Source organism: Macaca thibetana, unplaced genomic scaffold (assembly GCF_024542745.1).
Source record: "Macaca thibetana thibetana isolate TM-01 unplaced genomic scaffold, ASM2454274v1 unplaced_scaffolds48, whole genome shotgun sequence".
In the NCBI taxonomy this organism is placed as follows: domain Eukaryota; kingdom Metazoa; phylum Chordata; class Mammalia; order Primates; family Cercopithecidae; genus Macaca; species Macaca thibetana.
Window position 1 is genome coordinate 1 of NW_026088837.1, and position 16,463 is coordinate 16,463.

The 16,463-nt window shown below is 48.2% G+C and overlaps 1 pseudogene; it reads left to right on the forward strand.

Annotated features, from left to right (window-relative positions):
- The first annotated feature begins 178 nt into the window (after window positions 1-178).
- Window positions 179-12,818, forward strand: LOC126947276 (killer cell immunoglobulin-like receptor 3DL2; annotated as a pseudogene).
- The last annotated feature ends 3,645 nt before the right edge of the window (window positions 12,819-16,463 follow it).

Sequence of the window (16,463 nt, forward strand, 5' to 3'; positions counted from 1 at the left end):
TGCAGATCTGGATCAGGAGGCTGGGTCTCTGCACAGCTGAGATCCCTGCTGCGGGGGCAGGTAGGCAGCCAGGGTGAGTTTACCTTCAGCCCAGAAAGGGCCTGGCTGCCCAGACGCACAGCCCAGTGGGGGCAGCAGGGGAGGCCCTGGTTTGCCTGCAATGGATCATCCATCATGATCTTTCTTTCCAGGGTTCTTCTTGGTCCAGACGGCCTGTCCACACACGGGTGAGTCCTTCCCCAAACCTTAGGGTGTCATCTCCCCACCTAAGAGGATTTTCCTGAAACAGGAGGGAAGTCCTGTCAGACAGTCTCTCATACAATAAGAAGGGGGGACCCTGAGGTGCTCGGCTCACACTTCTGACCTCGTCCTCTCTGGCCTTTCTTACCCTTGGCCGAGTCAAGCACTGTGAAGACCGGGGTGAGCTCGGGGTGCTCCAAGCTGAGGTGTGCAGGGAGGAAGTGGTGTCAGCGACTGAGGAAGGGAGGGAAGCAGTGCTAGGAACAGCAGGTCCTCTGAGGACAAAGGTGTAACTCACACCCTCCAGTGTTTCCATGACGGTCAGGGCTGCAGTGTGGCTGCTGTCATTCTACCAGAAGAGGTGGGGAAACCACAGCCATGACCCTGACATTCCAAATCTTCTGATGGGGGCTCAGTTCATGCACTGGCTGATATTCCATTCACAAAGGACATGCCCTCCATGCCGTGTCTACTTTGTGTTGTTTTATGTGAGTCATCTTGCAGTGTTAAAATCTAGTAAGAGTCCCTTATTCAGCACTTGTTCAAAGTTCTCAGCTGACACCTTTGTTGTAGGGAGACGCCATGTCTATGTGGGATGGGTCCTTCCTGTAGCCCTGGACACCCAGGTGTGGTAGGAGCCTTAGAAACATGGAAAGGGGAAGAATCTTCTGAGCACAGGGAGGGAGGGGCGGCTCCACATCCTCCTCTCTAAGGCGGCGCCTCCTTCTCCCCCAGGTGGTCAGGACAAGACCTTCCTGTCTGCCCGGCCCAGCGCTCTGGTGCCTCAGGGACGACACGTGACTCTTCGGTGTCACTATCGTGATGGACTTAACAACTTTACCAACTTCACTCTGTACAAAGACGACAGAAGCCACGTTCCCGTCTTCCACAGCAGAATATTCCAGGAGAGCTTCCTCATGGGCCCTGTGACTCCGGCAGACGCAGGGACCTACAGATGTCGGGGTTCATACCCGCACTCCCCCACTGAATGGTCGGCATTCAGTGACCCCCTGGCGATCATGGTCACAGGTCAGAGGGCTCCTGTCTGGGCTTCTCCTTGTCACACCTCCTGAATCCCAGAGCTTCTGCTGGGGGTGTCCACCAGGGTCCCATCACCCAGGACCTGACTGTCTTTGGGGTAAAGGGGGATTGAATACAGGGAAATGGGTGCTGTGATGGGAAAATAACTGTCCACAATATGGCTACGTTCTAATCCCTGGAGCCTGTGACTCTTTATGCTATAGGGCAGGGGACTGAAGGGGAAGATGGAGCTCAGATTGTTGTGAGTTGACCTTGAGATGGGGAGACGGCCTGGACTGTCCCACTGGGCTCAGTGGAATCACAAGGCACCAAACGAGAGGAGGAGGAGGAGGAGAGTGGGGATTAGAGCAGCGTCGTGGGAGACTCCATCAGCCACTGTGGGCTTTGAAGGTGGAGGAAGGCCACGAGCCATAATGGCAGGTGGCCTCTACGGGCTGGAGAAGTCAAGAGAACCGCTCCGCTGAGTCTCCAGAGGGAACACAGTTCTGTAGATGCCTTGATCTTAGCACAGGGAGAACTGGATCCAATTTCTGACTCTAAAAGTGGAAGGGGTCAGTGTATTCTCTCCTGCCACCATGTTTGTGATAATTTTCTGCCACAGCAACAGGAAACCAACACAGGAACATGGTCAAGGACAAGTTAAGAAACCAAACAACCATAGCCGGGTATGGTGGTGGGCGCGAGTAAACCAACGACTGGATTCAATCTCTTGAATCCGGGAGGTAGCAGTTGCAGTGAGCCAAGACCACACCACTACACTCCAGCCTGGGTGAAAAAGTCAACTCTGTGTCAAAAATTAATTAATTAATCAATTAATTAAAGAAACCAAACAAGGAGAAGGTTGGCAACCCCGAGATCAGGAGGGGCGGGACGCTGATGCCACCACCAGGCTCCATCCACATAGGGAGGGGTCGATGCTCCTCGAACCAGCACCAGGAGCCACCCTGTGGAAGCTGAGGCCATGGAGAAGGCACAGGCATGGCAGGAGAGGCTCCCAATCCCCACCAGGAACAGGGGGTTTGGACGCTGGTGCCTGCCTTACTGATCAGTTCATACCTCCTGCCAGGGACTCCAGTTTGTCCAACAGGTTGAACCAGGCTGCTAAGAGCCTGGACATGCAGCTGGCCGTGGTTCCTCTTCCACCCCCACATAGACAGCAGGAAAGAGATTAGTGGGAAACAGATACAGCAGCCTAAGAGATGAGGATGAGCCCAGTGGGAAGGGCGTCCGAGGCTACTAGAGACAGACAGAGAAGAGGGAGGGACACAGATGGAGGGACCTGCACCAGGGGATAAAAGACAGAGGGACACAGAGAGGGAGGAGAGAGACAGACAGCGGGGAGGGGAACCCTCACTCATTCCAGGTGCCATGGATATGATGACAAAGGGAGACGCCTTCTAAACTCACAACCTCTCTTTCTAGGAGTCCACAGAAAACCTTCCCTCCTGGCCCTCCCAGGTCCCCTGGTGAAATCAGGAGAGACGGTCACCCTACAATGTTCCTCAGATACCGTGTTTGAGCACTTCTTTCTGCACAGTGAGGTGACCTTTGAGGAGCCCTTGCACCTTGTTGGAGAGCTCCATGGTGGGGGTTCCCAGGCCAACTACTCCATCAATTCCATGACGTCTGACCTTGCAGAGACCTTCAGATGCTACGGTTCTGTCACTCACTCCCCCTATGTGTTGTCAGCTCCCAGTGACCCCCTAAACATCGTGATCACAGGTGAGAGTGTCCGGACATTCTTCTCATTGTCACTGGGACACAGAGTGAATGATCTAGGACTTGGAAGCCCCGGGTTGTCATGAGGAAGATGAGTGTGGGATTCTTATGGAGAGAGACTGACTTGGCGAGGTCTGTACCAACAGAGACAGAGAAACAGGAGACACAAGTACAGACCAGGTGTCATAACAGAGGACAGACACAGGGGCCATACAGGGAGGTAGAAAAGAGAGAAAGAGTTAAAGGGGACACGCAGACAGACAGACATGCCCCAGAGAGAGTCGTCCTTCTGTGCTGACTTTGCTCAGAGACTTGGCAAAGGTTAGAAATTTCATTTCTGTTTTACCTCCACAAAGCGTTTCTACCAGAACCCAAGGACACCCATATTTCTGTCCTGAGTCAGCCCCTGTGGCCTCAGACCTTGTGGCACCTATAGATGCCGTGTTTGTTCTGACACCTCTGCCTTCCGTGCAGTGGACAGTCATCATCCCAGGATATCATGGCCCCAGAACACCAACCCCTGTATACTGTGTGTACTTGGGGTCCCCACACTGGATTCTGAGGCTCATATTCCACGTAATCCTACATATGATCGATTACTGAGAGACACAGAGAGAAATCAGGAACATCAAAAAGCAAAGACATAAACACACAGAGAATGAGCCAGAGGAAGGGGACTGAGAGACTCACAGACACATAAAGAGACAGAAGAGAGGGCAGAGGAGTGGAGAGAGTGATGGAAGGGAGCAGAGAAAAGCTCCAAAATCAGAACCCTGAGGGAGGGGCACAAAGACAGAGATAGATAAAGATGTGGGGATGGATTGCAGAGATTCCAAATAGAACTAGAGAGACTGAGAGGCAGAGAAAGACAAGGAGATGGAGAGAGACAGATGGTAGATGGGTAGATAGATATAGATAGATGATAAATAGGCAGATGATAGGTAGTGGATGGGTTATAGATACTTAGACGGCGATTGATAGATGATACATAGAGATGATGATAGATTACATAGATAGATAGATAGATAGATAAATGGATCGATAGACAGATAGGTAGATAGACACATAGATAGGTACATAGATACGTAGATGATACATAGAGACAGAGAGGCAGACAGAGAGAGAGGGAATAGACAGATGATACATACATATAGATAATAGTAGATGGTGGATAGATAGAGAGACAGACAACTGATAGAGAGAGAGATACATGATACATAGGTATAGATTACAGATAGATAATTGATAGATTGACAGGTGGCAGATAGATATATCTATCGATAGATAACAGATAGAAATGTGCAGAAGGTTATGAACAAGACAGAAAGTGAGAAACTCAGAATTAAAGAAAAAGGAAGATCAAGTCAACAATCCAAGGAGGATCAGAGAGAAGAAAACAATACAAAAAGGGAAAACACACCTCAGGCTGGGGAAGTGAGGTCAGAGACCTAGAGAGACAGAGAAAGTGGAAGGAGGAAATAGACGTGAAGAGAGATGGGGTGGAGGGTGAGAGACAGAGAGCATTAGGTCATAGATCAGAGGAGTGAGTTCTCAGCTCAGATGTGAGGGGAGCTGTGACAGGGAAGAACCTCCCTGAAGAAACTGCCTCTTCTCCTTCCAGGTCTATATGAGAAACCTTCTCTCTCAGCCCAGCCGGGCCCCACGGTTCAGGCAGGAGAGAACGTGACCTTGTCCTGCAGCTCCCAGAACTCGTTTGACATGTACCATCTATCCAGGGAGGGGGAGGCTCGTGAACTTAGTCTCTCTGCAGTGCCAAGCGTCAATGGAACATTCCAGGCCGACTTCCCTCTGGGCCCTGCCACCCACGGAGGAACCTACAGATGCTTCGGTTCTTTCCGTACCGCACCCTACAAGTGGTCAGACCCGAGTGACCCACTGCACGTTTCTGTCACAGGTGAGGAAACCCCATGCCTGTCCCATGTCTTATGATCCCAGAGCCATAGCTGAGGAACTTGCTGCTGATGATGGAGAGAAGCATGGACAGGTTCAGAGAGAAGACCAAGCTTCGGTGTGAGGGCGGGATCAGGAGGCAGGATGGCAGAGAGGGCACCTCCAAACCCTCCTGCGTGGCCTGCGTGGTGGTCCGCGGTCAGGGCTCCAGACACCCAGGCAGATGGAGAAACTGGTCAGGACAGACCCAGAGGAGGGAGACTGGGCTCAGTTTGGGGAGATCAGAGGATCCCTCAGCCCCTCAACCTTACTCATTTCCCAGAAGCCCATCCCGGCCTCTCACCCACACAGAGATAGCATCACCAGCAACCCTTACACCCTGTTCTTTTCATTTGAAAAAATATTTGTTGAGGTTAAATATACCTATAAAACTGACCACCTTTACCATTTTTAAGTGTAAAGTCTAGTGGTCATAAACACATTTATATTCTGTTCTGGTTTTTGTTTTGTGTTGTTTTTACCCTCCACCATTCCCTTCCTGGCCTCTGGTAGCTACCATTTTACTCTCTACCTTCTTGAGATCCACATTAGAGCTCCTGCATAAGGGTGAGAAATGGGAATCTTTGTAATGAGCTCCGGTTCCATCCATGTAACTGCAAATGTCAGGATGTTACTGTCTCTATGAATGAGTTTTCTCCACTGTGTGTATGTACTACATTCTCTCTATCCGTTCACCCACTGATGGGCAGGTAGGTGGACTCCACATCTTAGCTACTGTGAACTGTGCTGGAACAGTCATGGGAGTGCAGATAGAACTTCCATACACTGAAGTCCTTTCCTTTGGATGTAAACCCAGTAGTGAATTTGTGAATACTATGAAAATTCTCTTTTTAGTCGTTTGTTTGGTTTTTGTTTTGTTTTTGTTTTTGAGGCAGAGCTTTCCTCTGTAGCCCAGGCTGGAGTGCAAATGACACAATCTAGGCTCATTGCAACCTCCCGGGGGGCAGAGGCCTCCTGGAATCAAATGATTCTTCTGCCTCAGCCTCCCTGGGAGCTGGGATTACAGGTGCACACCACAACGCCTAGCTACCTTTCATATTTTTTAGTACATACAGGGTTTCCCCATGTTGGCCAGGCTGCTCTCAAGCTCCTGACCTCAAGCCAGGTGCCCGCCTCACTCTCCGAAACTGCTGGGATTACAGGCATGAGCCACCATGCCCAGCCTCTTTTTAGTTTCTTAAAGAACTTCCATACTTTTCTGCATAATGGCTGTACTAATTTACCTTCCTACAAACAGGGTACCAGGATTCTCCTTTCTCTACCATCTTGCCAGCATCTGTTTCCCTGTCTTGCAGATAAAAGCCATTTTAATGGGGTGAGATGAAAATTCATTGTAATTTTATTTTTTTTTTTTTTAAAACAAACACCATTTTATTTGATTATTAGTGAAATATTTTACCCATATTTTGGTTAACAATTTTATATCATTGTGATTTTAATTTGTATTTCTCTGATAATGAGTGATACTAAACAGTGTTTCATACACATGATGGCCATTTATATGTTTTCTTTGTGGAGAAATGTCTGTTCATGTCTTTCGCTCATTTTTTAGTTAAATTAATTGCTTTATTGCGTTACGTGAGCTTCTTATATTTCTAGTTATAAATCCCGACTCAGACCCATAGTTTGCAAATATTTTCTCCCATTCTGTGGGTTGTCTCTTCACTTTGTTGGTTGCTTGTTTTGCAGTGCAGAAGCTGCTTAGTTTGATGTAATCCCTGTGGTCTGTTTTTTGCTTTGATTCCTTGTGTTTTTGAGGTTTTAAACAAAATGTCTTTTCTCAGACAAATGTCCTGAAGCATTTCCCCAGTATTTTCTTCTATGTGTTACATAGGTTCAAGATTAAATAATCCATTTGGATTTGACTTTTGTGAATAGTGAGAGGTAGAGGTGCAGTTTCGTTCCCTCCATGCAGATAACCCGTTTTCCCCACATCGTTTATTAAAAAGACTGTCCTTTCCTGATTGTCGGTTCTTGACACTTTTGTCAAAATGCATTGGATTGGCTGGGCATGGTGGCTCACACCTGCAGTCCCAGCACTTTCAGAGGCCAAGGTGGGTGGATCACCTGAGACCAGGAGTTCGAGGCCCGCCAGGCCAACATAGTAAAACCCTGTCTCCACTAAAAGTACAAAAGTTAGCAGAGTATGGTGGTCAGCTCCTGTCATACCACTACTCGAGAGTATGAGGCAAGAGAATTGCTTGAATTCAGGAGAGAGAGGTTACTGTGAGCCGAGATTGCACCTCTGCACTCCAGCCTGGGTGACAGAGCAAGATTCCATCTCGAAAAAAAAAAAAAAAAAGAGCCGTTGAATGTAGACGTATAGATTATATCTGTGTTCTTCATTTTACTCCATTGTTCTATGCACTTTTCTTTATGCCAACATCATGCTGTTTTGTTTACTACAGCTGTGTAACATATTTTTAAGTCAGGTAATGTGATGTTCCTATTTTCTCTATATATCTTAAACTCTCGAGACAATGGGCAACACATACAAAAATTGTGGAGAAGAGGATCCCAGGACACCCAGAGCCCAGTGTTGGATAACAGAGTGTTCGCCGTGAACCAACCTCAAAGATTTCCCTTGAGTAGAGGACAGGCACCCTCATTTCCTCACCTCTCTTCTGTCTCTATTCTAGGAAACCCTTCAAGTAGTTGGCCTTCACCCACTGAACCAAGCTGCAAAACCAGTGAGTAAAGAATCCCTCTAATCTCTACTTTTGGAAACCTGGGGAGGTGGAAGCCTTGGATACAAGCCTTGGCTCAGCACCTCCCAGCTCTGACTGTGGGCCTGTCTTCCACCATCTCTCTGAACTCCAGACACTCCAAAAGCAAAAGGGATCTTGGCCCAGCACAGGGCTCAGTGAAGTCTCTTAGTCTCTAATCTTCTGCAGTTGAGACCTCCTACATGCTGGAAGAATGATTGCAAATCTGACATCCTTCTCAGGAAAAATGCAGTGTTTGTTCTCCCTGCATTCCTAACTGGAGGATAAATTCCTGGGGGCTTGAAAGAGGGAAGGGAAAGGAACATCTAATGACAGCCAGGTGTTTTACAGAAGATCCACTTGCTAAGGAATGAGCTCCTGTTGGTCATGAGGCAACCCTGGCTGACTCAGCAGAGCAAGAGCCTTGAGTAACAGAGAACAGAGCTCATGCACGCACACTCCGACTCACTGACTCATTCAGCCATGGCCCCATGCTCAGGCTGTGCAGTCAGAATCCTTTCCTATTGTTGCCATAACAAATTTCCACAAAATTGGTGGATGAAAACAAAACGGCTTTTTAATTATCTTACAGTGCTGTAGCTCAAAGGATGAAATGCACCTCACTGGGCTAAAATCAAGGTGACAGCAAGGCTGCCTTCCCTCCGAAGGTTCCAGGCGAGAATCTGCCCTTCACATGTCCCAGTTTCTAGAGGCTCCCACGGTCCTTGGCTCCTGGTCCCCTTCCTCCTTCCTCAAAACCCACAAAGACTGGTCACGTCTCACAGGGCATCACTCAGACCCTTCTTCCTTGTCCACGCCTCTTTCTCTGAACGTTCCTCTGCCTTCTTTCTCATCTTTTAAGGACTTTGGGATTATATTGCATTCACCAAGATAATCCATCATCATCTCCCTAATATCATCCAGGATACCCTCCTTTTCAGTTCAGCTGATTAGCAACCGTAATTCCATCTGCAATCTTCATTCCTCCTCTCCATGTAAAATCACATATTCACAAGGTATGAAGGCTAGGACAGGGACATTTTTGGGGTGGGGTGGATTCTCCTGTCTTCCACAAATAGTAAACAGGATGCATTTGGCCTGTGCTCTTGGGACACTGACGTGGCAGATGGGTAAACGAGAGGAAAGAAAATGAATGCACAAGTGGACCTTTAGATGGCTGATCTATTGGGAAATATCTGTGCATAAAACCTATTTATTTATTTACTTATTTATTTATTTTATTTTTTATTTATTTTTATTAAGACAGAGTCTCGCTCTATCCCGTACACTGGAGTGCAGTGTCACGATCTTGGCTCACTGCAACCTCCACCTCCTGGGTTCAAGTGATTCTTCTGCCTCAGCCTCTCAAGTAGCTTGGATACAGGCACCTGCCGCCACAACTGGCTAATTCTTTTTGTAGTTTTTTGGTAGAGACGATGTTTCACCATGTGGCCCAGTCTATCCCAACTCCCAATCTAAAGTAATCCGACCGCCTCAGCCTCCCAAAGTGCTCGGATTATAGGCGTGAACCACGGCACCCAACCAGAATTTAAACTAAATAACAGATAATGCTGAGTGTATGATTTCAGGTCACAGAGAAGTTCTCACTGATCAAATAGTACTTGTGATCTTAATGAAAAAAATAGATCTGAAACCCCTGGAAGACTGGCGGAAGGATTTTCCACACACAGCAGTCAGCTGTGAAGGCACAAAGGTGAAAACAATGTTATGTGGAAGGAAGAGGCTCTGCCTGAAGTGCTGGGAATGAGATGAGGAGAATTACAAGACCACTGGAGAGAGAGAAGAGCACACTGGGCACACAGGAAACTAAGGAGGACAAGGAGTGTGTGTTTTATACACACAGCCCTTGGATTCACCTCAGGCTAACTAGGAATCCCTATGTGATTTATAGTGACTGACATGAACATAAGGGAGGCCCAGGTGCATAACTGGAATCTAGGAGACTGTGGAAAAGGCAATTCCCGCCCCACTGGTGAAATGTGTTGTGTATTTAGACACTAAATGAATGAAGTGGATGGATACAAGATGTCTATGTGAGGTAGAATACTTCGCAGGGAGGGCTTGCCTGGTTTGATTTTTCCTAATTGTTTAATTTCTTTCTGAGATTTATTTTTCCTACATGTAAATCAATACCTGGCAGAGGACTGATTGATACATGAGGGGTGGTGCAAAGGAAGAGACCTATTATAATGTAACACAGGAGTTTGTGAACGGTGGCTCACACCAGTAACCCAACATTTTGGGAGGCTGAGGCGGATGGATCCATTGAGGTCAGGAGTTCAAGAACAGCCCGGACAACATGCTCAAACCCAACTCTACTAAATAAACAAAAACTAGCTGGGTGTGGTGGCAGGTGCCTGTAATACCAGCTATTCGGGAGGCTGAAGCAAGAGAATGGCTTCCACCCGGGAGGCAGAGGTTTCAGTGAGCTGAGATCGCGTCATTGGACTACACCCGGGGTGACAGGGTGAGACTCCATCACAAAAAATAAAAATACAAGACTCATAAATCTAATATAACATACACGAATGACAAAAGCACTTCAATCCCAATTATCATTTTTCTGTTTCTCTATAATGACTTCTTTGATCCTTTATCTTATCCATTAGAAAATCAGCCAAAAACGTCTTCCCTGTTTGCTTTCTGTGAGCCTGAGATCATATGGAAAATATGAAAGGCCCCCGAACCCACCAGCACAGGCCCTGGAATAGAGAAAGTTCTCTGTTCATGGCATAAAACTTGCCCCCTCACCCAAATCCCCCATCTCACCCCTACTTCCTATCACATTAAGAGACACAGACAGACCGTGGGAAGGTAAAAACTAATACTCTTTGGAGTTCAGACCTTGGACTCGGAGACCAGCACCAGCACCAACCTTTTGTAGCAGAAGGAAGGGGGTTGTCCTTCCTCCGGACTCTCAGGTAGAACAGCAGCCTAATATAGGACTCCCGAGATCACAAAAAGGCATTCTTCACGACCTTCATCATTATTTCCTGGCTGTTTGATATATGACAGTTCCTTCACTGTTTTGATCTTGATTTTCGTTAGAAAAGTTTGAGTCAAGAGGGTTGTGGCCGACTGTAAAGACTGTGTATCAATGGAGGTAAAAACACCTGTACTGCACCTGGGGCTCTGCCAGTTCCTGTCACTCACCGTCACTCCAGAGAGACAGAACACACAGAGAATACATGACATAGGCAGGTTCATTACTAACAGATAACCAGCAAGTGACAACAGAAACCTGCATTTCAGTGTGAGCCAGTCCCCCAAGGCTCAGAAAAGCTGCTCAGGACATATGGAGTCACCCCATTTGCACTGCAGCTGGGGGAACCCAGAAAGCAGCCCTGCCTGGGTTTTGTACCCTGGAGCCACAGGAAGCACTGAGCTAAAGCACTGCATGACGTCCTCCTCTGGGAAGAACAGGAAGACAGCCCAGGCTGTTCTGGGACGTTCCTCCTGATCTCAGGATGTTGCCGTCTTAGTCCCTTTTTGAGGCTGTGAAAGAACACTTGAGCCTGGGTAACTTCTACAGAAAAGAAAATTGGTTGACTCACGGTTCTGCAAGGTGTACAAGAGGCAGGACACCAGCATCTATTTCTGGCTGTGGCCTCAGGCTGCTCCTACTCTGGTAGAAGAGACGGGGCCTACATGTGCAGAGACCACCGAGATCACACAGCAAGACAGGGAGAAACGGGGTGTGATGGAGCTTCCAAGCTCTTTTTAAGAACCAACTCTCCAGAGTACTAATAGAGGGAGAACGTGCTAACCCTGTCGTGTGGGGCAGCATTAATCTATTCATGATGGATCCACCCCCATCATCCAAACACCTCCCGATTGGCCCAACCTCCCACACTCAGGGTTAAATTTCAAAGTGAAGCTTCGGGGGGTCAAATATCCATACGATAGCAGGTGTCTCATCGGCACATTCCGTGGTTATTATGAAAACTATAACTGAGAAAGCAGGAGAAAGCTGGGTCTCCCACCACGTGGGTGCTTGTCCTAAAGAGATGTTTTATGGGGTTGCCTGGCAACCAAGAAATGAGAGACAATCCTCAAAGAGGAACTGCTATGGTGAGCTTCTCATTGGATTTCCATCTTCCTCCAGGTATCACCAGACACCTGCCTATTGTGATTAGGTACTCGGTGGCCACCATCATCTTCACCATCCTCCTCTTCTTTCTCCTTCGTCGCTGGTGCTCCGACAAAAAGAGTAAGTCTCACAAAGCAGAGGCCAGAGACCTCAGGGCCGTGTGGGGAAGCGGGATGGGAGCACGCGGGTGTGTGTTTCTCACCGGCAGGATGGTCTCTGGCCCAAGGCAGGAGCCACAGAGGCAGGGCTTTCTAGAGAGAGCACCAGACACCCTGTCCCTGCCTTCAGCTCACAGACCATTGCCTGATTCTCAACTGTATCCTCATGTCCCTGCAGCCACTGACATCCAGGAGAAGGTTCCATGACAGGCAGAAAGTGGGAGGCAGAATCACTGGGATGGGAACTGACAGCTCTTCATGGGATGGGTCCTTCAGCTCAGAGAGACAGAATGTCTGAGTCTGGCTGTTGGCAGCTGAGGGACCTCAGGCACCTACAGTCTCCCGCTGTGTGTTGGGCTCTGCTCATGAAATGAGGACCCAGAAGTGCCCTCCCAGCTGTTTTGATGACTCCGTCTCCTACAGATGCTGCTGTAATGGACCAAGAGCCTGTGGGGGACAGAACAATGAACAGGGAGATAGTCCTCCTAAGGCCAGCCTCATGGTTATAGTCTTATTCCCTAATAGTCCTGAAGAATGTGAGTCCCCTCCCTCACTCAACATTTCCCTCTCTGCAGGACTCTGATGAACCAGACCCTCAGGAGGTGACATACGCACAGTTGGATCACTGCGTTTTCACACGGGGAAAAATCACTCGCCCTTCTCAGAGGCCCAAGAGACCCCCAACAGATACCAGCGTGTACATAGAGCTTCCAGATGCTGAGCCCAGATCGTTGTCTCCAGCCCAGGAGCACCACAGACAGGCCTGGAGGGGGTCTTCTAGGGAGACCACAGCCCTTTCTCAAAACCAGCTTCACAGCTCCAATGTACCAGCAGCTGGAATCTGAAATCTCGACTCTGCATCTTAGAGCATTGCTCTTCCTCACACCACAAATCTGCTGGCTCTGTCTTGCTTACCAACGTCTGCGGTTCCCACTGCCTGCTGGAGAGAAAATGCACTCCTTTGCTTAGCCTACAATTCTCCCCTTCACTTGACCCCTGCCCACTTCTCCAACCTAACTGGCTTACTTCCTAGTCCTACTTGAGGCTGCAGTCACACTGAGGAACTCACAATTCCCAACATACAAGAGGCTCCCTCTTAACACGGCACTTAGACTCATGCTGTTCCACCTTCCCTCATGCTGTTCCACTTCCCCTCAGACGATTTTTCAGTCTTCTGTCATCAGTAAACCTTATAAAAATTTGTTGTGATTTCTATGTAGATCTCTCCTCTTCAAATAAATGTGTCTGCCCTCATTCTTTAGGTGACTCTTTTTTTGCCTAAAGTTTCCGGTGTTATCATTACTATGTCCATATAGCCCCACATGTTCTCCACTGGGTTCTCATCCCTGGAATCTGAGCTTCTGGAAGCAGGTGGAGCCTGATTTGTCTCTGGGACTCCAATTTCCATCCAACGATGCAGCATATATGAGGTTCCAATGATCATGAATCAGAGGAACAAGTGATATTCTTACTCTCTGCAGACCTGGAAAGCTGGCAGAGCCATTCCAAGATGAAACATCTGTAGAGTCATAGGCCTTGTTAGTCTCATCTCCACGGGGACACATGTCCACACATCATCTTCATACTATAAATACACAGTCGCTCCTCCAGATCTGTGGGGTTTACAGGTGTTTATTGAACCAACTATAAATCAAATATATTCAGAGAATAAATCTGCAAAGTTTCGAAGAGCAAAACTATGTTGAATGGACACAAATGGAATGGTGTGTAGGCTGTGTCAGGAATTATAAGTAATCTACAGATGATTTCATGTATACAGGAGGATGAACATGGGTTATATGCAAACGCTGTACCATTTTATGTAAGAGGCTTGAGCATCTGCAGATTGTGGTATCTCAGCGGAGATCCTGAAACCAATCACCCACGAATAGTGAAGGACGACTGTATCTAACTTTTATTTCTCAATTTTAAATAAGAATCATAAAAAATTTACAATAACAAGATAAAAAACAAGAAGTGTTTTATAGTGTGAGACCACGTTTAGATTTATTTTTTTCTATGCGTAACCTTTCAGCCCGTGTTATCTATTGAGAAGACATTCTATTCCTCCTTAAACCACACGACAGCCTTTGTCAACTCTAACGGGACTGTGTGTTCACGGATGTATTTTAGACACTGTTTTCCGATAAGGGGCTCTCTGTGTTCACTCTCTTGAGGATGCTGCACATTCCGTAGGCTTATACAAACCCTTAAAATTTGGTAGCTGGAGTCCTCTACTTTTTTATTATAGGCTATTTGCTAGGATTTTTAAAATATTTCTTGAGGCGGAGTCTCGCTCTGTCGCCCAGGCTGGACTGCAATGGCACGATCTTGGCTCACTGCAACTTCCACCTCCCAGGTTCAAGCGATTCTCCTGCCTCAGCCTCTTGAGTAGCTGACATTAGCTCGCCACGAGGCACGGCTAAGTTTTGTATTTTTAGCAGAGACATGGTTTCACTAAGTTGGCCAGGGAGGTCTCGAACTCCCGACCTCCGCTGATCTGCCCACTCGGCTTCCCAAAGTGCTGGGGGACACTTGATTTTCTATAGCATTATGTTACTGGATATTTCCATACAATTTAAATGAAGGAGGCAGAGAGACAGAGAGAGAGTGAACCATAAGTTCGGGGCTCTGGACTCTTGGGTCATGAGACAAATTGTAGATAAAATGACAAAAATCCAGAATTGACATGTTGTGGGTTTTGCTGATGAAGAACAGTTCTAAGATTGTACATAATTGCATAATCCATCCCTGGGTATTTAAATCATTTAAACTGGTTCTGCTGTCATACTAGAAATACAAGCATGAAACATCCTTATGGTTTATTCGTCACAATTGCTCTGACAACGTTCATAATACCTATTAGATATTTTGCATATTACACACGAAGAAGAGTTTGAAACACAGATAAAAACAACAAAAATACGTGAAAAGTCTTTCACGTCAGCACAGATTTTAGTCACCTCGTGTCCGGGAGGTTGGATCTGAGACGTGTTTTGAGCTGGTCATAGTGAAGGACACAAGGTGTCAGTTCTAGTGAGAACAATTTCCAGGAAGCCATTTTCCACTCTTGAGTGAGCACCCGCTGCACCTCATGCAAGGTAGGAAGAGCCTGCGTACGTCACCCTCCCATGATGTGGTCAGCACGTCAACTGCATGGGCAGGGCGCCAGATAACATCCTGTGCGCTGCTGAGCTGAGCTGGGGCGCGGCCGCCTGTCTGCACCGGCAGCACCATGTCGCTCATGGTTGTCAGTGTGGCGTGTGTTGGTGAGTCCTGGAAGGGAATCGACAGAGGAAGCTCTGGGGTGGAGATCTGGGCCTGGAGGGGAGATATGGGCCTGGGGTGGAGATATGATCCTGGAGTGGAGATCTGGGCCTGGAGTGGATTTATGGGCCTGGAGTGGAGATCTGGGCCTGGGGTGGAGATAAGGGCCTGGAGTGGAGATATGGGCCTGGAGTGGAGATATGGGCCTGGGGTGGAGATATGATCCTGGAGTGGAGATATGGGCCTGGAGTGGAGATCTGGGCCTGGAGTGGAGATCTGGGCCTGGAGTGGAGATATGATCCTGGGGTGGAGATATGGGCCCTGGAGTGGAGTACTGGGTGGAGATGGATGATGGGCCCGGAGTGGAGATATGATCCTGGAGTGGAGGTATGGGCCTGGAGTGGAGATATGATCCTGGAGTGGAGATATGGGCCTGGAGTGGAGATATGATCCTGGGGTGGAGATAAGGGCCTGAAGTGGAGATATGGGCCTGGAGTGGAGATATGGGCCTGGAGTGGAGATATGGGCCTGGAGTGGAGATATGATCCTGGAGTGGAGGTATGGGCCTGGAGTGGAGATCTGGGCCTGGAGTGGAGATATGGGCCTGGAGTGGAGATATGGGCTTGGAGTGGAGATATGATCCTGGAGTGGAGATATGATCCTGGAGTGGAGATATGATCCTGGAGTGGAGATACGATCTTGGAGTGGAGATATGGGCCTGGGGTGGAGATATGATCCTGGAGTGGAGATATGGGCCTGGAGTGGAGATATGGGCTTCGAGTGGAGATATGGGCCTGGAGTAGAGACCTGGGCCTGGGTGGAGATCTGGGCCTGGAGTGGAGGTATGGGCCTGGAGTGGAGATATGATCCTGGAGTGGAGATATGATCCTGGAGTGGAGTTATGGCCTGGAGTGGAGATATGATCCTGGAGTGGAGGTATGGGCCTGGAGTGGAGATCTGGGCCTGGAGTGGAGATATGGGCCTAGAGTGGAGATATGGGCTGGAGTGGAGATATGATCCTGGAGTGGAGTGGATATGGGCCTGGAGTGGATATGGGCCTGGAGTGGAGATATGGGCCTGGAGTGGAGTGGACGATGATGGGCTGGGAGTGGGGATATGGGTCTGGAGTGGAGATATGGGTCTGGAGTGGAGATATGGGCCTGGAGTGGAGATATGGGTCTGGAGTAGAGATATGGGCCTGGAGTGGGACAATATGGGATTGGTGGAGATATGGGCCTGGAGTGGAGATAT